General features: G+C 34.1%; 1 long non-coding RNA gene across 1 annotated transcript; it reads left to right on the top strand.

Moving 5' to 3' along the window:
• Positions 1-719: 719 nt before the first annotated feature.
• On the top strand, positions 720-21,317 carry LOC116669197. Its single transcript, XR_004326550.1, has 3 exons — positions 720-730; positions 6,807-6,818; positions 21,203-21,317. It is a non-coding gene; the product is annotated as an uncharacterized LOC116669197 (long non-coding RNA).
• Positions 21,318-23,826: the final 2,509 nt, after the last annotated feature.

Genomic DNA, 23,826 nt, shown 5'->3' with positions numbered 1-23,826 from the left:
CACTCCTCATTGCCATTGAAAAGGCACAAAAATGGCAAAAGGATAATTATTGTAAATTTTGTTGTGCATTGTGTTAAAATTATATTTAACAAGTAACAACATGAAAGGCTAAAAAAAGATGTTAAGAAGCTTAATACACAGAAAATTTAAAAATTTACTCTTTGATGTGTGCACACAAACTATTAAGATTATTTCCACTTGATTTTCATGTAAAATGAAATGTTTTGGTGTTTAGGAAAATAAATACATGTATTCAACATATATTTTTAGTTGCCTAAAATTTTATTGTGTGACCATGTGGAAAACAGTATTTGAGGCCCTGGGGATATAAAACTAAATAACATTTAAAAGAAGATTAAAATACAGAAATGTATTGACTCACAGTTTCAGAGATTAGAATTCCGAAATCAAGATATTAGTGAAACCAAGCTTCCTCTGAAAACTCTAGGGGAGGATTTTTCCTTGTTTGTTCCTTCTTCTGGTACCTCCAGGTTTTTCTTGGCCTGTGGCTTCCTCCATCTCCTTCCTTTGTGTCTGTGTCTCTCTGTCCTTCTTCTTCTTTGGACACCAGTCATATTAAGACCTATATGACCACATCTTAACTAATTAAACTTACAAAGATCCTATTTCCAAATAAGGTCATATTCTGAGCTCTGGCTGTGCATGAATTTTTGGAGGACTATGCCATAGAAGAAATGGTAGGCATAGTGAGTGTGTCTTTAGACCTGAAGTATGTCTCTTATAAACAGCATAGACATGAGTAATTTTTTAAACCACTGAGCCATTCTATGTATTTAATTGGAACATTTAGTCTACTTACATTTAAAGTAATTATTGATAGACATGTACGTATTACCATTTTGTTCACTCAGTTCTGATTGTTTTGTAGTTCTTTTTTTTTTCCTTACTCTTTTGCTCTCTTCCCTTGTGATTTGATGACTATCTTTAGTGCCACTTCTTTTGCTCCCTTCCTTTGTGATTTTATATCATTTTCATGTGTATCTATTACAGGTTTTTGGTTTGTGGTCACCACGGGAAAAAAAAAGATATATATATATATGTGTGTGTATATATATATGTATATATACACATATACATATTTTTAAATAGATTATCTCAAAGTTCCAACACATTCTAACCAGTTTACATTTTTACTCCCCTCCCACATTTAATGCTTTTAATGCCATATTTTACATCTGTTTTGTGTATCCTTTAACTACTTACCTTGAATATAGATGATCATCATACTCCTTTTGTTTTTTAACCTTCTTAACTAGCTTTAAAAATGACTGATCTACTACTTTTACTGTATATGTACCTTTACCAGTGAGATTTTTCCCTTTCACAATTTTCGTATTTCTAGTTGTGACCTTTTCTTTTCCACTTAGAAAAGTCCCTTTAACATTTCTTGTTGAGCAGGTTTAGTGGTGTTGAACTCTTTTAGCTTTTGCTTATCTAGAAAGCTCTTAATCTTTCATTCAAATCTAAATAATAAACTTGCCAGGTAGATTATTCTTGGTAGTAGATTTTTCTGCCATAACTTTGAATATATTGTGCCACTCCCTTGTGGCCTTATGTCTGGCCTTATGACTTTTCCACTGAAAAGTCAGCTGATCATCTTATGGGAATTTCCTCATGTGTATCTAGTACTTTTTTCTTGCTGGATTTTAAAATTCTCTCTGAGAGTAAATGAATAAATTCCTAGAAAGGTACAATCTCCCAAAACTGAATAAAGAGAAAGAGCAAGTAAGACTATACTGGTTACTAGTAATGAAATTAAATTAGTAATAAAATTAAATCCCAATGAACAAAAGTGCAGGACCAGATGGCTTCAAAGGTAAATGCTACTAAACATTTGAAGAAGAGATAGCACCTACCCTTCTCAAACTATTCAAAAAAGTTGCAGAGGATAAAGTGCTTCCAAACTTAGTCTAGGAGTCCAGAATCACCATGATCTCACAACCAAAGAAACTACAAAAAAAGATTACAGACTAATATCACTGATGAACACAGATGCAAAAATCCTCAACTAAATATTAGGAAATTGAATTCAGCAATGCATTAAAAGAATCATACACCACAATCATGTTTGATTTCTCCCAGATATGCAAGCATGGTTCAATATTTGCAAATCACTCAATGTGATATACTACATTAACACAATGAAGAATAAAAATTATATGATCATCTCAATAGACACAGTAAAACTTTTGACAAAATTCAACATTCTTTAATGATAAAAATCCTCAACAAAGTGAGTATGGAGGGACCATACCTCAACAAAATAAAGGTCATATATGACAAACCCACAGCAATATCATAACTAATATTGAAAAGCTGAAAACTTTTTCTTTAAGATCAAGTACAACACAAGGGTTCCCACTCTCACTACTTTTATTCAATGTAATATCTGAGGTCTTAGCAATCAAACAAATAAAAAATAAATAAAAGGAATCCAGATTGGAAACAAAGAAGTAAACTTTTACTGTTTGCAAATGACATAATACTATATATGGAAAAATCCTAATGACACCATCAAAACTTATTAGACCTAATAAATAAATTCAGTAAAGTTGCAAGTTACAAAATTACTGGAAAGAAATATGGTGCATTTACAGACACTTAAAACAAACTATCAGAAAGAAAAATTAAGAAAACATTCTTATTTACAATTGCATTAAAAACAATAAATGCCAAGGAATAAATCTAACCAAAGAGGTAAAAGTCTTGTACTCTAAAAACTATAAGACATTGATGAAAGAAATTAATGATGGCACAAACAAATGGAAAGATACACTGTACTCATGGATAGGAAAATTAATATTGTTAAGATGACCATACTCTTCAAGGCATGAATCTATAGATTCAATGAAATCTCTATCAAAATACCAAAGACATATTTCAAAGAATTAGAACAAATAATTGTAAAATTTACATGCAAACAAAAAGACTCCAAATAGCCAACATTATGAGAAAGAAAAACAAAGCTGAAGGTATCACACTTCCTAATTTCAAACTACACTATAAAGCTACAGTAATCAAAACAGTATAGTATTGACACAAAACTGACACAGATCAACATTAGAGAATAGAGAGTTCAGAAATAGACCCACATTTACATGCTCAAATAATTTATGACAAAAGGGGCAAGAATATATAATACTTTTTTCAATAAATAGTATTGGGAAAACTAGACAGCTCCATAAATAATAATCAGAGTGGATTACTTTCTCCCCCAATATACAAAAATAAAATCCAAATGGCTTAAAGACTAAAATGTAAGACCTGCAATCATAAAACTCTTGGAAGAAAACATAGGTAGTATGCTCTTTGACACTGGACTCAGCAAAAATTTTTGCATTGGTCTTCTCAGGTAAAGAAAACAAAATAAAAAATAAATAAATTGGATTACATCAAACTAAAAAGCATTTACATAGTTAAGGCAACAATCAACAGAATGAGAAGGCAGCCTACTGAATGAGAGAAATATTTGCAAGTGGTATATTTAGTAAGTGGTTAATATCCAAAATATGTAAGGAACACTTAGAATTCAACATCAGAAAAACAGCCTGAGTAAAAATAAGCAGAAGACTGAAACAAAACAAATACTTTTCCAAAGAAGACATACAGATGGCCAACATGCACATGAAAAAATACGCAACATCACTAATCATCAGAGAATATTTGAGAGACTCTCTTTAAGGAAAAAAAAAAAAAGCAGAATTTGAGTGAACATTTAGATACAAAAGGGGATATTTACATAGAATTTTAAAAAGAAGAGGCTTTTCAAGGAACCCAAGCAAATAAGGAGAACAGAAACTTCATTATTTTTCAAATAAATCAGCATACGATGAACACGTTGTCTCAAAATGTGTAAGTAAATAATGAAATAAACATTTGAAAGGTCAAAGTGTTTTCTTCTTTAAATAGGAATCAAGGATGTTTTCTTTATGTAATAAATTTTGAGCTTGTACCATTTAGAATAATGTATATATTTAATTTTTATAAAATTCTGTAAAGTAATTTTAATAAAGTATATTTATGTACACAATAATTATGATATAATGTAATTAACTGAAAGAGGTTAAGTCTAGGGAGACTCACTCAGTATGAACTGAGTACAAAAAACTGTCAGCTTTTTACATTTTACAATGGAACCATGGTGTTATAGTCTTTTTGTTTGGCTTTAACCTTAATCCTTATTGACTAGTGATGCTTTTAAATCCTTATCCAGGAGTGGTACAGTCAAAGTGAGAGTTCTATCCAAGCAACTGAAAGCAGAGTGTGTCCATATAAAAATCATTATAATGCATTTCTCCTGCTTTTTTTTTGTAAAAAGAGCCACAGGTTCCTTTTCCATAAAAGGAATCAAAAATACAAACGCTTAAAAAAGTTAATTTGAATGACAGCATATTAGGTGTTGAAAAGTAAAATATCTCTAAGTTATTTCATTAGTGACTTGATGGATTCTTACTCTATAAATACACATATTAAAACAGTTTTTTTTGTTTATTGCTAGCCTGATTAAAAGTTAAAGATTTTCTTAAATATACTTTCACTGTTAAACATACATAACCTTGAAAGGTTCAAACTTTAAAACTTTATAGTGAGTTTTAATGACATAAGTATAGGCTCTAATCCAGATAATGTCTTTCAATGAATTTAGTAATGATTTTTATAACTTAGCGATAATTAGAGAAATAAATGCATGTTCTAATTTGCAACATAAAAAGGGAAACACATTTCCAGTAAAGTATAAATGTTATGCATTTCTAACCGAACTTTAAAAAGTCTTTCAGTCAACCCCAATGGAAAAACAAAAACAAAACAAAAGCACAAATGTGTGATTTTCCAATTATTTGTATACTGACTTCCTAGCATATTATATGATACATTTTAAATGATCATTTTTATATTTAAAAAGTTGAATTTTATTTGCTACACACTAAGGTATATATTGCTGTCAGGCAATAATTAGTTCATGCCTCTGAGTTCTCTTCCCAAGAAGAGTGAATGATTAGTGAGATTTTCTCATTTACATTGCCTCTTATTTTCTCCTTGCTGACAGCAGAGCCCAATGAACTTTTTCCTCTCAATATATTCTCTTTATCTGAAGATCTACTCATATTCTAAATTTAATCTTAATTCAGACAAGACATCCATGACCAAGTTCATGGTTGTGGAATTTAACAACTGTGTTGCTAGGTCTCCTCTGTTACAATTATGTACCTGCTTTGCCCACATATGCTCAGCCTGCTCCACTATCAGTATCCTGCCCCCCAGGGGTATATTATAATCAATGGACCCATGCTGTCAGATTATTATCACCTACAGTCCATAGTTTATATTAGAGTTTACCCTTGGTGTTGCAAATTATATGGGTTTTGATGAATATATAATGACATGTATCTGCCAGAGGATCAAACAGCAGGGTTTCCTTTTTTGTCCATAGAATTACCTCTCCTAGGGCACTACATGAGTGAGCTGATCTCCTGTAAGATCCCCTGAATGAAGACCCCCTGCCAGCCTAGGTTTTTAATTACTACTTGCGTTACCAAGCAAAGGGCTTGCTGCCCAACACGCATAGAAGCCAATACTATGGCACTGACTTTTGAGAACAGAAAAAGCTTTGTTGTGATGTTGACTTGCAAAGAGAAAGGAGGGATGCTCAAGTCTGTCTCCCTGATCTCTGGGAGCACACAGAATCACTGGTGGGGTGGATTTTGATTGGAGGGCTTTGGAACTTAGCCATTTATAGTAAGGTATGATAAAGGGACATCAGCACAGATCTTCCCTGACAACAGACTCTTAACTTCTGAAATGGTTTCAATATTCAGGTTCTGATCATGTGCTGGAAACTTCTGTCTGGGTGTTGTTTGAGGTCAGAATCTTCTCTTCTATGCATTAATTGTGGTTTTGTTCTGCTGTCTCTCAAAAAAACTCAGTATCTTGGTAGAAAGAGGATAAGGCCAGTTTGGGACTGGTTTTGCAGTTACAAATGCCTTTTTTATGTTGTTAATTCCACAATCTTGAGAGGTAAGGGGTGATAACAGTTCTGTTAATTCCTATTGGTAAGGGACATCGACCTAACAAAGGCTTGAGGACATGTGACAAACAGTAAGTACAGAGTTTGATAAGAAGGAACAGAAATCCTAGCAAGCACAAAACAATGATACCCAGTTTAAGCCATCTTTCAAATATAGACCTTATTCCCAATGGGTTTCATGGGAAGACATTTGCTAAAAGATCAAATCCAGGTTCTTGTGAGGACACTTGTGGGACCTAAGTTGCCTGCTGTCTAATTTTTTCTAGATGAGTTTCTACTTCTGAAGAGGGGTTAATAAAATCACAACATGATGCACTGACTACTGCACCAACACCTCCTAGTTCAGCTAGTTTGTAATCTAGAGCAAGTCTGTTGTCTAACACCATATTCTTGCTTAGAAATGAAATGCTTTCTGCTGAGTGATTATGGCTTGAGCTCTCTTGCTACCATTCCTAAACAGAAAGATTTCAGTGTTCTAAGAAGAGATCATGAGACCATAATTTTATAGCTGGCAAGTGCTTGCAGATACTGTTTAGGGAATGGCTGGTGGTGACTTTGAGTCTCACACAGTTCAGAAAATTAAAGTTCTCAATAACATAGGAACATGTCTGAAACCATACAAAAAATGGCCACCCTACTCTTTCAGATGCCTGAACCACAGTTACTCTATAATGATTATTAAGTTCATTATTTTCCTTAATGATTAAAGTAGATGTACAATGTATATTTGACAGGCCACAAAACAGGATATTTTGGTTAGCATAACATTTAGGTTAAATTATATATTAGCCACAATGACTTCCCCATACCTCCATAGGTGAAAATTTCCTCTACCCTTTTTTCCCTGTTAATTGCAAACTTTGTAATAGAAAGCATTATTGATCAAAATATTTGAACCTGGAGGCCAGGTTGGCTGCTGTCTGCCTTGGGTTTATCATCATGTCCCTTCATTCTAGGTCTTCTCTCTCTCTCTCTCTCTCTCTCTCTCTCTCTCTATATATATATATATATACATATACTCAGCACAGCATGTAATGGGCCAGATTCCTGTATTAGTCTTAGTTGATGAGGCTAGATATACCACAAAGAGAGGAGGAGACACACACACTCTTCTACTCAGTTTTTCTTTAGTGTTTAAAATAAGTTTGAATTATAAAATGGAATTAAACACTCCAGGTATGTATATAAAATGAAAACTTACACTACTTTTTTTATAAAAGACAAAACTAGACTGATCTAAATATTTTATTGTCAACTGTGATCTTTAAAATAAATCCTATGTGGTTTTAAAATCTGATTTTTAATGAAAATGCCCCTCTCTCTTAATTTATTCATCCTGCATGTCAGGCTTTAAGACCCAAAGGCATTGTTAATACCATTTTCTGGGATTCTGTGGCTGGAAAAGGTGACAAGTTGGTGACTTTGATACTGGAGGTATTAATTCCATGTTCATGGTTTACTAGGAAAGTCATTTTTCACATTATTCTGTAATGTATTGTTAAACTAAAACCATTGTATTAAGACTTTAAGATGTAAGCATTACAATTCTGAAAATAAATATTTTAAGAAGAAAAATGTATTATATATATATATATTTCATATTTATATATATATACACACACACACACACACACAGATTTGCTTAGCTATCCAGGCTGGGGAAAACTAATCAGACACAGAGAACAGCACATAGGTATGCTGACAGGGAAATATTTTACAGGCTATACATTTGATAAATTATATCAAATTGTTGCACACACATTGCACAAGTTCTTGTAACAGTAGACTTAAAACAAGAAGTGATACATGTCATGAGTGGTTATACTCTGTGACAACTTTACTAGAGAATTTTCTTTCCATTCTGAACATTGGAGCAAAAGTTAAGCTAGAAGTAAAACAATAAGCTTCAACTGTGATAAGGAGACACATGTTTAGTAAACAGTATGACTGAATTTGCAGGATGAGTCTTACAGGCCTGGTATTGATTCTCGGGTCAGCTGTCTACCACTGCTGTTGTTCCCTTCTCATCCTGACATGGGTACTGCTTCTCCTCTTTGAGCATTGCTTTAAGATGAGCTTGAGGACCACAATTCCTTCTACAGAACAGTCTAGTATAGAGGTCCTTCTTAAGTGGGAACTATACATTCAAGAGTCAATTTCCTTTGGGTTCACTGTGCATGATCTAGTTAAAAATACCTGAGAAAGGTCCTTCCATCTAGGTCTGAGGAAGTCCTTTGAATGATGCCTTTTCCAGTGTGCATGATCTTCTTATTACAGGTTATGGAGCATCTGATTTTTATCCACGGATAGATTACTGTGATAAGCTTCAGAAACAAACTTAGAATGTTCTCTTAATAATCAATTAAACTCTATAATACTGCAACATAGCAACAATGAGCCATCCTGGAAGTGAGTCTTAGGCAGTAAATACAAAACCTCAAAGACAATTAACAGTGCTAGAATTTAATGTCTACAAAGGCATATTATAGAAATATAATTTATCTCTCTAAAATTATCTTCATTTCTACCAAATGAAGCCAAATTAAAACTAATTTGTTTGCAAAATAAGTCTGATTTCAATAACTTCAGCCTGATTTTATATATATGTGTGTGTGTGTATATGTGTGTGTGTGTGTTTAATTGATCATATAGAGTCTTTTAAACTTGGCTTTGCTGGAATTTTTCATAAGGAATCTCAGACTGGACTTTTAAAAGGTGTCTCAAGGCCAGGAAAGCCACACAGAAGGTTTCCTATTTGATTCTGCTCACAATATCTATAAATTTGGGTGAATTCCTTTCTCTTTGAAGTCCCAAAAATATCTTGAAATTCTTACACCTCTCTGGAAATGACCTTTCTTATTCACCTGATAAGGCTGATGGAAATCTTACAAGCAAGGCACCAGATTGTTTTCTCAAGGGGCTTTATGGCTCCATGAAGTTCACCTCAGTATTTTGAAACCATCTGGGCATATCTGACTCTATGTATATTCTAAAATTGGATATTTCAGTAATAGATATAGTAAATAACCAATGTTTCCAATTATGTACTGTTATAAGGAGAACAGATCCTTACTGAACTAATGCAGATAACTACATTGCTGTATTAAGAATACTCACTAAGAGTTTCTGAAATCTGAAGGGATCAAGTGAAAAGAAAAAATAAATATTTCAATTCTGCTTACAAAAATATAATTTACTAAGTTGCTGTAAATCCTAATTTAGCTAAGGTAAAGGTTTTCTTATATCTGGAAAACACAGATTAAAAGCCAGGACTATTTTAGATAAAAAAACATAAAAATTATAACCATATTCATTAGTCCACTCAGTCCTATCTATCTGATCCTTGACCATGATCTTCTGTTAACAGTTTTATGAAGCCATCAGGGTTTCCACTAGAATTCTTTACTTTCTTACACAGTTCAGTGGTATGATCTGAAAGTTATCAGAAACTTATACTTGTCAAAAAGTCCTTTCTATGACTCTTCACGAAGATGCAGCATTTTTGCAAAGGCATCAGAGTAAAATGAAGTAGACCAGACAGTCGCTTTGGGTCAGTGACTAAAGCCTGCACCCCACAGGGGGCTGCAGAGGCTGTCTCAGAAATTTGGCCCCTCCCTTATTGCCAGAAATTGTTACCAAACAAAGGAATCTCTGCCTGCCATGCATAGAAGCCAGTGCTATGGCATAGACTTTTGAGAAAAGAAAAAGCTTGCACAGTCAACCTGCAAGGAGATGAGTTAGAAGAGGAAGTATGTGGAAGAGCTGGCAAGACAGGTCTTCATTAGAGGACTTTGGATCTTGGCCATTTATGGTAAGGTGTGGTGAAGGGGATTCAGCACTGGATCTTTTCAGACACCTTTCTGAAAGGTTCTGGTATTCAGGTTCTGGTCACATCCCAGCCCTTTGGTTCTGTGGAGGGGGAAACTTTTATTCTGGTGTTGTTTGAGGTCAAAATATTTTTTCCTACTTATGCTTCAGCTGCAGGAATTGCAATTTTGTTCTGTTGTCTTTGAAAAGTAACTCAGTATCAGGATAAGGACAGTTTGGGGCTCGCTCTGTGGTTACATTTGTTCCATAATGCCTTATCTGTACTCTATTCATCTCACAAGATCCCATCACATTTTAAATGTTCATCTTTTGTTAAATTAGGTTGACAATTTTGATGATCTTTGAACATTGTGACTTACATCCCTGTCTCCACCTCCATGTTCATAAAGTGCAATTGGGTCTGTTTATTTTCACACCCAACTGACTCCATCAGACTCACTGTTTTGGATATTAATTCCTTTTTAATGTTTATATATTAAATTTTCTATGAGGGAAATCTCCTGCCTGAATCATGATGTAGTCTTGAATACACAAGCAGTAAATTCTAGTGAGCAGAAGAAAAAGCTACTATTTATTTTGAAATTAAACTTGCTTGTTATCTTTACTATATTTGTGATAATAGAACAAAGGAACAACATATATTATTTTAATAATAGACATAAAAGACTGAAATTTTATTTTAAGTATATTTTGTTTGGAACCTGTGACACCCTTGGGAGATATCTCATCTGGAGCATATGGATCATATAGAATAGAATCTTAGGACTTTGAAGGATCATGAAGATTATGTAGTTCTCTAAATGTGTGTTCCAAATGAGGAGACTGAAATTTCACTGCTTAATGGGAGTTACCCAAAATCATTCAGTTATTTGATAGTGATGGCAGGACAAAAATCTAGGTCTCCTTATTCATCATTTAGTGTCTTTCCTCTGTGTATTATTTATAAGGTAAATGGTTAAGAAGAGAATGCAGGTGTGGAAACAGAAGACCAAAAACTGCCTTTCAGAGAGCCTCACAGTGTAACCCTGTGCTGTTAAACTCACCATGGGTAAAATTTATGTGATATAATAAGAAATGCATATCTGGTCTTTAGCTCTGATTCTTGGTATACATTTTCTAAAGTGCTTGGAGTATTCAAAGTGATGAGTGTCTTGCATACTAATGAGGTGACTGGTGGCTGAGGGCCCCCAAGTATTTTCAGGATTGGAGCTGGTCACCAGAAAGACCAAGGCATGATTAGAGGTTTGGAATTTACAGCTCCATCCACAACGTACAAAGCAGGAGAGGAGCTGGAGATTGAGTTCAATCACTAGTGGCCAATTGTATAATCAGTTTCACCTACATAATGAAATGTCCATAAGAATCCCTGAACTATGAGGTTTGGAGAGCTTTTGGGTTGATGGGTGCATCACCATGCTGGGATGATGCTACACCCCAAATCCACAGGGATAGAAGCTCCTATGCCCAGGACCCTTTTGGAGATTACCCAGTGTGTATCATCATCTGGCTACTTGTTTTTTATCCTTTATAATAAACTGATAGCTACTAGTAAAGTAATTCCCTGAGTTCCGTGAGTGGTTATAGAAGATTATCAAACCCAAGGGAACCTCTAATTTATAACTGACAGATCAGAAATATGGGACTTGTGATTGGCATCTAATGGTGGTGGGGCACGAGTCCTTAACCAGTGGGGTTTGTGTTAACTCCAGGTAGCATAGAATTGAATTGTAAGACATGCAGTTGGTGCTGGGGAAATTGGAGAACTTGTTGATGTGGGGGAAATATAAAAACAAACCCTCCCATTTGGTGTCAGAAGTGTTGTGAGTAAAAGCATGAATCTGATTCTCAGAATCGCAGATTCAAAAATGTAACTTTATGAATATTCCTTCAAAGTCCACACTCTATGATGGCAAACATGTTAAAAAATTTACATGAGTCAGACAGCGATGTTAATGTCTTAATTTATAGTGGAAATGTTACGTTTTCAAGGACAAGAATCTGGTGTTCTTTACCCAGGATTTCAAAGAACTTCTGAATTAAATATTTAGCAAGTTATTTAAAAAAATAATAGGTCTAGCAAGTATTGATCAAAAGTAGTTGATGTATTCTGTCTTTATGAAAGGTTTTATCATTTAGGATATGTCAAATCTTTTCCATCTGAATAGACTCTTTATAGGAGAGTTAAACTTATGAGCAGGTAGAAGCAGGTAGACAAATTTCTGGATTGTTGACTGTTGTTCATTGGTGCCTTAATACACTGTATAAAAAGATATATATATATATATAGAGAGAGAGAGAGAGAGAGACCATTATGCTCTTTATTATGGGACTGCTCTTTTTTTGACTAAAGAAATAAAAAAATAAAGAAATAAAGTCATCAGTCTTTCAATACCTTTACTTTGATAAGCAAAACTTTTCCTAGAATTTTATAATTGATTCATTATCTCAAGGAAAGACAGTATGCAATGACAAAGCTAAGTCTTACCACGTGGCAAGTCTGATGTTGATAAATATTATGGTCAATACAAGCTATTGACTGTAAAGATGCTGCTATTTCATAACACATATATATTTCTTACTTAACAAATTAAAATATAGAATGAAAGCCTACTGGTATCCATACAGGCAAAATTTTATTAAAAACAAGTTCAGATTTATAGATAAGGGCACAGATCTATTATGTCATTGCTTCAATTTTTAACTTAACCATTGTCATTATAAATAATTATTAAGCAAGATGGCACATCTTTCTTGCTAATGAAGAACTCTGCAGAGGTTAAAAATGGAGGGATGATTTATTTGGGTAGTTGATAATTATTTAGCTGACTCTCTCTCCTAAAACCCTAATGGGGAAGTTGTACAAAATATTGAAGGCTTTTTCTACCCAGGCACATTGTAGCAGCACAGATGCCAAGCCATTATTAAGAATGGAAATGTACCAATCAGTGTGGCATGCTTCCTAATTTGCTCCCAGAGCCAGCAAGGAGCACCAACACTGTCTGAGGAGGAACAGGTTCTGGCCAGTAGTTAAACTCCACCTAAGATTTTGGATAGAACTAAACATTGCATGTATATAATAAACTTAAAGATATTTTTTTCTTGAATCCAAACCAAGGTATTTATTTAATAAGTACCTCAAATGTTATTGTGAAAAGTCAGCCTCTCCTGCATAAGTGGACTCCCAGCAGTGAGCAGCAGTTGTATATATCCCAGTTCATTTAAGAATCTCTCTATTCCTCTTTGAACATTTTGTTAAAATTTAAATACACTGCTGGAAACAAAAAATCATCCCATGATAATAACCCATGGCTTACACTCTACTCTCACTCTCTCACTCCCCCCAAACTGCTGTGTGTATTTGACCAAATCAGTTTCCTGTTTTAAATTCTCCAGTGCCTCTTCTGCTTTTTCCCCTTTCCATACAGAAAGCCTATATATAGAAGGTTTCACATACAAATATTGTATGCAAATATTATAAACTCAACCTTAATAAAAATGTTAATACCCATCTAAACAGCAGTAATAGTAATTATCTGCAGTTTGTCTGCAAACAGTGAACCATCTTATGACCCAATCTTTATAAAGTCTTTCCATCTGGTATGCTCAGGCAGTGTTTCCATACATCTACTGAACTAAATGCCAAATGGCATACAATTTCACTCATCTGTTCCTTCATGCTTATCTATTTCTATTATCTATCTACCTATCTACCTACTTATTTTATCAAAATAAGTAAGTATCTTAAATATAACTACAAAAAATTTAGTTCTTGACTTTAAGAGCAAATAGTGTAACATAGTTTAAGATAAATAACATTTTTAAACTATGTGCTTTTGATTAAAGTGTATATGTAGAATAAAGGATCGGAGTGAATACCTTTTACACAATATCTGAAAATCTTTGGTAAACATATAAATACAAAAATCAACGTGCTGTCATATTTTCATGATCAGTTTGCTGAGTAATCCTCTAAAGGGATTAATCAAAAATAAAATATTCAATTTTGAATACACTTTGACCTGATTATTTTATTTCTGACAATCTTTAATAAAGACATAACTAGCATCCACAATAGTATTTAATGTACACCAAATTAGAAATAACCTCAACTTCAACCAGAGAATTATATTATTTTACAAACATATAATGGAATATTATTCATACATTAAAATGTTAAGCTAAGTTATACAACATTAAAGTATTAATATGATAATATTAAGTGAAACACAGTTTGAAAATTATATATGACATATTATCTTGACTTAACAAGTCAAGAATCAACTGCAAAAATTATACTGAACTATTAACTGCTCTTGTATTGGGTAATAAAATGTGACATTTTCCCTCATTTTTATTATCAAATTTTCAAAGTATCTTTAACATGTGCACAACTTTCACTTTTGAAAGATAAACTATACTTCATTTAAAAAGAAGAATGAAGTAGAATCAAAGAAATGTGACAATTCTGCATCAAAGCTTAGAGGGTTCAAATAATCTCTTTTGTAGTCTCTCCAAGATTATTCTCATCTAAATTTTACTTAAACTGTTTTGTTAACAAATATACAAAGTAAACTATTTGATCTTGTTATAGACTTCATAGTTTCATTAAGTTAGAAACAAATTAGCAGGTAATTGGTTTGAGAATATCTAACAGCTGCCTTATTGGTAGATAACTTATTAAAGTGAGTCGGTAAATGATCTCCCAACAAATTAAAAATCTATACCCCTCTTTTTGTTCATCAGAATTCCAAACATATACAGAGACTCCATCTTATCCAAATAGATAAATCAAAGGAATACTTAAATTACATTTGTTTTTCACTTGAGGCTTCTCTTCACTTGAACTTTCCACAATTTTCAAGTTATTTGAGATTATATTGAGCATTTTCTTGTTAAAAATTGAAGTGATCATGTAATTTTGATATTTCTCTGCAGAAAATATCTCACTAATATTAGCAGTCAACTGTTACAAAACATTTCGTTTGAAAACCTAAAGGAGCTTTGCAAATTTGATTCATCACAACAAACCCAGAGTGCTCATATTTAATTAGCTACTCCTCTCTGATTAAATTGTTTACGGTCCATAACTATAGCCATAAACTATAAGCTACAAACAATTGCCCCTAAATTATCCAACACAAAGCAAATTTGGAAAGGAGGAAAACATACATTGAGATCACATAGCAAAGACCAAGCCTTTGTCTTACAAATAAAAATAAAATACATCTCTACTCAAATTTTAGAATTATGAAAACTGAATACTTAATTTAATAGTATATTCTACAGGTGTTTTACTTTATACTAATTTAAAGAAATAATCATAATAACAATGACCACTTATTGAGCTTTCAATTTGTTCCAATATCTATGCTATTATACTGACAATATAAATGAAATTTAACTAATTATTCCATTCAGTATTAAATAAATGTTATTGAAGCACAACATATACACAGGAAAAAAACACATAAGAGAAGAACTCATGATTTTTCCCAAAATGTGCACTCTGTAGAAATCACTAGTATTAAAAAACAGAACATTAGTAACACCCTTGAAGTTCTGCGGTAGTATCTACCCTTCTGATTTCTATCACCATCAGTTTGTATAGTATGCAATTATATGATTGAATTTTATTTTCACTCAACATTATGCTTAAGAAAGTCACCTACACTTTTGTGTTTAAGCATAATTTTCAATTCTTATTGTTTCTAGCAAGTCACTGGGTAAATATAACATAGGTTATTTATCCAACTTCTTAATGTTGAACATTAAGAGTTTTTCTTGATTTTGGGCTTAAGCAAATAGCATTGCTATGATTATTCATGTATGTTCTATTTTAGTAAATACTGCTCAAAAGATTTCAAAAGTGGTTGTGCAAATTTACATTTCTGCCAATAGTGGGATACCAAACTTAGGTATTGTTTATCTTTTCATGACAGAGGTTGAAAATTTTATCCTTTTCTGAAGTATGCCTGTTGAAATTATTAACAATGTTTCTACATATATTTTCCCTAGACTTTCTATTCTTTAAATGTTATATTTTAAACAGAAATTCTTCATTAAATATAGTTGTCTTTCATATTTTGTTTTATGGCTCTGTACTATGTCCCAATAAAGATATCATAAACTATTCTAAGACTATGGAGATGCACTATTATTTTCTGAAACCTTTGTTTATTTTACCCTTCTTGTTTAAATGCACAATAGGAATTGGTTTTTGAATAAGATGTGAAATTTTACTTGCTCTGTGATTTAATTGTATATAGATACAGAAAATATAGGTTGATATTTATAGCCAGTTATTCAAAAGTCTATTCTTTCTCACTGCACTACCATTTTACAAATCAAATGATTTCATATATCATTTGTTTCTGGACTCTCTTCTGTTCTATTGCCTCTTATTCTTGGGTGCAATGTTGTCTATTGTGTATTCTTGACCCAAGACCACTGTCTATATGGTTTATTTGTAAATACATGTATATAACTACTCATGAAAACCCTTTAGATTTGTTTCTTTTTCAAGATGATCTTTTTAATACTTCATGTTAAATTTTTAGAATCAGCTTGTCAGTAACTGCAAATTGACAGTTCTAGGACCCTGAAGGGTTTTTGATGAATTTATAAAGGATCAGGGAGGATTAAAAAACTTTACAATATTCACTCTTCCAATCTGCAGACATGGTTTATAACATAATTTGTTTGCAACCCTTTTTACCCCCCTCAATAACTTATGTAGAATTCTGTGTAGCAGTTTTGTACACATTAAGATACAATAAGCATGCATTTTTACTAGTTCTAGGTGTTTGTTTTATTTAATGCTATAGAAATTGTATCATTAAAAACTGTATTTTTAAATCCCATGTAGCATGAAATGTAAAAGTGTTAAAAACTGACTTTAAATGAACTTTAATGAGGTAAGGATAAATGCTCCTAGATCTAGAGGAAACTATAGGTCACCTTTACTTTCGAAAAGGATGTTTTTTATGATGTGCGATTGCAAACTTTTAGCATTTTAACTATATCACTTAATTGTCTTTAGCATCTGTTCTGTAGGGAACATATTAGATTTATTGTTGCTTAATTGAGGTACAGCACCTTCTTCCCCTCCCCCCAGTAGCTCTTTAGACTAGTTTTTAGTTTGTTTGATTAACTTGATTTGGTTTGGTTTGGTATTTACATTGTTTGAGGTTTGTAGCACTTTTTGAATCTATGTATGTCATTCATTAGTCTTAAAAAAAAATCGATCTTTATCTCTTTAAATACCACTCTTCTGAATTCAAGACTCTCACTGCATATATACACACATATACACACGCACACACATATACATACATATGCATACAAATATACTTATATTTAATATATATTTTTCCATCATGTTCCAATTGTTTTGGTTATTCTTTTTTGCTTTTTCTGTCATTTTTTTTCCTCTGTTCTTCAGTTAGGGTACTTCCTACTGAACTAACTTTGAATAATTAATCACCTCTTCTACTATGTCTATTATACTACTAAAGCCATCTATTAAGATTTATTACATTTTTTGTTTTAGAAATTCCTTTTTGGGGAGGAGGCCAAGATGGCAGAGCAGTAGGATGCTCATAGCTCACCCTCTCCCACAAATACACCAAGACTCACATCCACGGACCCACTCAGCCAACCAGAGAACCTGCGGAACTCCGACAGATATCGTCCTTTTCAAAAGACAAAGACACCAAAAATCTGGTAGGAGAAAAGGAAAAAAGAAAGAAGAAAAGGCAAAACAGTGCAGGACTGGTCCCATGAGGAGGGAGAGGTAAAGGAGGACTAGCGCTAATTCGCTGGGTCTCCCCCTCTCCAACGGAGAGGCCAGCAGACAGAGGAGGAGCCTCTGAGGCTCAGATCTGTACAGAGAAGCCCTTGACGACAGAACTAAGTTAAACGGGCACAGAGGGTCCCTGCAATACCCAGCCTGAGATGCGAGCCAGCAGCTAGGGGCCGGGACAGGCTGCCCAAGACAGGCGGAGGACTGGGGTGGCTGCACTGAGGCAGCCCCAAGGGACTGCAGGGGGCTGCATGCCATGGTTGAGTGGTTGCACAGGGCAGAACAACCTGGACCCTCCATAAAACAACATGGCTAATGTGCCCTGGGGGGAAGGGTGCATACCCCCATCTCTGAAAACCTGTGGAAGGTTTTTGGGTGAAGAGAGGCGGGGCTCAGGCACAGCTGCCATATCCTCTGGCACTTAGCACCCAGGTGGGGGCAAGGGCAAAGCCTGAATCTGCACCTAAGGGTTAACAGCATCAAAGGCCAGAAGGAGACTTGTCTGCAGCCCAAGGCAGATAGGATCCTTCAGCCATAGCACCTCAGAGAACTCGAACTTGCACCAAGACAAACAAGGAGCTGAGTTTGGGCCTGGAGCTGGGGCGGGGCTGTTCCACAGTCTTCTCCAAGCCCTCCTGTGGAGCACCGACCCAAGGCAGAGCGGGCAGCTGCACAGAGCTGTGGAGCAACCTGCATCAGGAGAGGGCGTGTAGGCCCCCACCTTCCGGTGGGAATACAGCACCTGACTGCAGTGCTGGTAGGGGGTGCAATCTGCCCTCTTACCTGGCCAGTCTGCAACATCTGATTGTGGCATCAGGAGGGGCAGTGACCTGCCCACCCACAGTGAAGGAGAGCTGTACCTGACCAAGTGTTGGGAGTAAGCGAGATCTGCTTGCTGACAGGCACTGGGAGCAGCACAGACGAGGGCGCCAATGGAGGGCCTCTGGAAACAACAAGCTGAGCTTCCAAAACAAGGCAAATACAGAAAGACTTCTCATTAAGAGCACACAGTCTTGAGGAGAATACCCCCCTCTTTTTTTTTTAATCTGTTTTTACCTGTTGTATTTTCTATTATCTTTAAAATTTTTAATTTTTAAACAATTATATGTGCTCCCAGTTTTAATCCCTGTTAAATTTTTCATTTAAAATATTTTTATTATTATTATTTTTAAAAATCCACATTATTTCATTTTCATTCTCTAGGATTTGGTCTCCTGTTATTGATTATACACAGGTTACAAATATTTTTTCCCTCTTTTCTCCTTTTTTAAAGGTTTTTAAAAGATGTCTCAACTCAATTGCTCAATTGTCCTTCTATAATTGCTTATACATTGTTTTCAAACCTTTTTTTTCTCTCTTCTTTTAAATTCTCTTTCTCTCTTTCTCCTGCTCTTTTTTCAAGTTTTATTTCTACATAGGCATTAGATAGATAAATAAACTACTTAAGGACCACAATAGAAAACTGATACTCCATAAAGCACAGTGCCAGAGAGATGTGAGCAAGAGGAAGAAGCAGAGAAAACCATTCCCAATGAAAAGGTCAAGAGAAATCCCCTGAAACAATGATCAATTAAATAGACATCGATAGCCTACAAGATCAAGATTTCAAATAAAGAGTGATCAAAGTACTGAAGGAACTAAAAGAGATAGTGTTTAGAGATATAAAATATGCCAAAAATGAAATTGAAGCTATAAAGAAGAGCCAAGTGGAATTGGTAAACTCATTGGCTGAGATAAGAACTGATCTAAAGGCTGGGCAATGCTGACTATATAGAGTAGAGGAACTAATAAGTGACCTAGAAGACAGGACAATAGAAAGCACCTAATCAGAACAGCTGAGAGAAAAAAATAAAAAAGAATGAAAACAATATAAAAGACCTATGGGATAATATAAAGCATGCCAATCTATGCATAATAGGGGTCCCAGAAGGAGAAGAAAGAACAAAGGGGATTGAAAAGGTATTGGGAGAAATCACAACTGAAAACTTTCCAAACTTAAAGAAGGAATCAGATATCCAAGTACAGGAAATTCAGAGGGTTCCAAACAGGAAGAAACCAAACAGACCCACACCAAGACATATCATAATCAAGATGGCCAAAGTCAAAGATGAAGAAATGATCCTAAAGGCAGCAAGAGAAAAACAAAGAGTGAGTTACAAGGGAACCCCCATAAGGCTCTCAGCTGATTTCTCTACACAAACAAAACAGGCCAGAAGGGAGTGGCAAGATATATTCAAAGTCCTGAATGAAAAAAAAGATGCAGCCTAGGATACTCTATCCAGCAAGGCTATCTTTTAGACTAGAAGGAGAGATAAAGAACTTCACAGACAAGCAAAAACTAAGAGTTTAGCAACACTAAACCCATGCTAAAAGAAATATTGACAGGTCTACTCTAAATAGAAAAGAAGCAGGATGCTACAGAAATAAGAAATTCGTAACTGGAAAGGAGATAACACATGAATACAAATGAAATAAGCATGATATTGTAAAAGAAGACATATAACGCATTAAGAGTGGGAAAGGGAAGCAAGAAAATATAGAGTATTTTTTCTCTTTCTTTTTAAATTTTTTGTTCTCAGTAGGTTGGGTTTGAGATAATGTTACTATCAGTTTAATAAAAACAGTTATAGTAATGGGCTAATATACTTATAAAACAGGGAAACCAGAAGCCAAAAACACACAAGGGAATCACAAAAAACTAAATAAAATCCATGATAATAGAAAGGAAAATTACCAAATCACAAAAGGAAGAAGAAAGGAACAAGGAGGAAATACCAAATCAACTGCAAAGATAAGTTCAAAATGGCAATAAACACATATCTATCATTAATTACTGTAAATGTTAATGGATTAAATGCTCCAGTCAAAAGACACAGAGTGGCAGACTGGATAATAACGCAAGAACCTTCAATAAGCTGCATACAAGAGACCCACTTTAGGGTGAAGGACACATATACATTGAGAGTGAAAAGATGGAAAAGGATATTCCATGCAAATGGAAAAGCCAAAAAAGCAGGTGTAGCAGTACTGATTTCAGACAAAATAGACTTTAAAACAAAGGCCATAAAGAAAGATAAAGAAGGACATTTATAATGATTAAAGGAGTAATACAAGATGAGGATATTACACATGTTAAAATATATGCAATCAAAATAGGAGCACCTAAGTACATAAAACAACTACTAACAGAGATAAAGGGGGATATTGATGGGGATACAATCATAGTCAGAGATTTTAGCACCACATTAACATCACTAGACCGATCTTCCAGACAGAAAATAAATAAGGTAACAGGGAAATTAAATAATACAATAGAAAAATTAGATTTGGTGGATATTTTCAGAACATTAAACCCCCCAAAAATACGACATACATTCTTTTCAAGTGCATATGGAACATTTTCTAGGATTGATCATGTACTTGGGCACAAAAGAAACCTCAACAATTTTAAGAAGGTAGAAATTATGTCAAGCATCTTTACTTACCACAATGCCATGAAACTAGAAATTAACTACATGGAAACAAAGAGAAAAAAAGGAAAACATCAAGATTAAATAACATGCTATTAAAAGACCAATGGGTCAAGATGAAATCAAAGTTGAAATTTAAAAATACCTTAAGACAAATGAAAATGAAAATATATCCACACAAAATTTATGGGACACAGCAAAGATAATGCTAAGAGGGAAGTTTATAGTGATACAGGCCTTCCTCAAAAAAGAAGAACATTCTCAAGTAAACAATCTAAGACACCAGCTAAAAGAATTAGAAAAAGAAGAGCAAAAAACCCCAAAAGGCAGCAGAAGGAAGGAAATTATAAAGACCAGGGTGGAAATAAATAAAACAGAGATTAAAAAAACATACAGAAAAATCAATCAAACCAAAAGCTGTTTTTTTTGAAAAAGTAAGTAAAATTGACAAACCTCTGGCCAAATTCACAAAGAAGAAAAAAGAGAGAGCACAAGTAAGCAAAATAAGAAATGAAACTGGAGAAATTACAACAAATTAATTAGAAATACAGAATATCATAAGAGAATATTATGAAAAACTATATGGAACCAAACTGGATAACCTAGAGGAGATGAACAAGTTTCTGGAAACATACAGTCCACCAAGATGAAGCAAGAAGAAACTGAGAACTTGAACAAGCAGATCACTAGAAATGAAATGGAATTAGCAATAAAAAACCTCCCTACAAATAAAAGTCCAGGACCGGACAGCTTCACCAGGGAATTCTATCAAACATACAAAGAAGAACTCATACCAGTCCTTCTCACACTCTTCCAGAAGATTGAGAAGGAGGAGATACTCCCAAACTCTTTCTATGAAGCCCTCATCACCCTGATACCAAAACCAGGCAAAGATACTATAGAAAAAGGAAATTATAGGCCAATATCACTGATGAACATGGATGCAAAAATCCTTACCAAAATATTAGCAAATAGAATCCAACAACACATAAAAAAGATTATACATCATGACCAAGTGGGGTTCATCCCAGGGACACAAGGGTGGTTCAACATACGCAAATCAATCCATGTAATACATCACATCAGCAAGAGAAAGCACAAAAACTACATGATCATCTCAATAAATGCAGAAAAAGCATTTGATAAAATTCAACACCCATTTATGATAAAATTCTCACCAAAGTGGATATAGAGGGACCATATCTCAACATCATAAAAGCTATATATGACAAACATACAGCCAGCATAGTACTCAATGGTGAAAAACTCAAAAGCTTCCCACTAAAATCTGGGATAAGACAAGGCTGCCCACTATCACCACTCCTATTCAACATAGTCTTGGAAGCCCTAGCCACAGCAATCAGGCAAGAGAGAGAAATAAAAGGGATCCAAATTGGAAAAGGAGTGGTTAAAGTTTTACTATACGCCAATGATAGTTACTATATATAGATAACCCTGAAAGGTCCACACAAATACTACGAGAGCAGATAAAAGAATTCAACAAGGTAGCAGGTTACAAGATGAATGTTCAAAATCAGTTGCATTTCTTTACACTAACTATAAATCAACAGAAAATGAAAGTAAAGAAACAATCCCCTATAAAATAGCATCCAAAGAAATAAAATATCTAGGAATAAATCTAACCAAGGAGGTGAAAGAATTATACACAGAAAACTATGAACCATTGATGAAGGAAACTAAGGAAGACTTTAAAAAAATGGAAAGATATCTCATGCTCCTGGATTGGAAGAATCAATACTGTTAAAATGGTCATACTGCCCAAGGCAATCTACAGATTTAATGCAATTCCTATCAAATTACCCAGGACATATTTCACAGAACTAGAACAAATCATAATTAAATTTATATGGAAACATCAATGACCTAGAATTGCCAAAGCATTACTGAAGAGAAAGAAAGAGGCTGGAGGAACAACCCTCCCAGACTTGAGACAATCCTATAGAGCTATAGTCTTCCAGACAGCATGGTATTGGTACAAAAACAGACATATTGACCAATGGAACAGAAAAAAGAGCCCAGAAATCAACCCACAAACTTTTGGTCAACTAATCTTCGACAAAGTAGGTGAGAATATACAATGGAATAAAGACAGTCTCTTCAGCAAATGGTGCTGGGAAAACTGGACAGCAGTATATAAAGCAATGAAGCTAGAACACTCCCTTACATCATACACAAAAATAAACCCAAAATGGATCAAAGACTTAAACATAAGACAAGATACAATAAACCTCCTAGAAGAAAATATAGGCAAAATATTATCTGACATACATCTCAAAAATGTTCTCCTAGAACAGTCTACCCAAGCAATAGAAATAAAAGCAAGAATAAACAAATGGGACCTAATGAAACTTACAAGCTTCTGCACATCAAAGAAAACCATAAGTAAAACAAAACGACAACCTACGGAATGGGAGAAAATTTTTGCAAATGAAACTGACAAAGGCTTGATCTCCAGAATATATAAGCAGCTCATATGACTTAATAAGAAAAAAAACAAACAATCAAATCCAAAAATAGGAAGAAGATCTAAACAAGCAATTCTCTAAGGAAGACATACAAATGATCAATAGACACGTGAAAAAATGCTCAATATCACTAATTATCAGAGAAATGCAAATCAAAACTACAATGAGGTATCACCTCACATCAGTCAGAATGGC

This window comes from Camelus ferus, chromosome 16, assembly GCF_009834535.1.
Source record: "Camelus ferus isolate YT-003-E chromosome 16, BCGSAC_Cfer_1.0, whole genome shotgun sequence".
Classification (NCBI taxonomy): domain Eukaryota; kingdom Metazoa; phylum Chordata; class Mammalia; order Artiodactyla; family Camelidae; genus Camelus; species Camelus ferus.
Note: the sequence above shows the minus strand (reverse complement) of the source record. Positions and strands in the feature narration are given on the sequence as shown.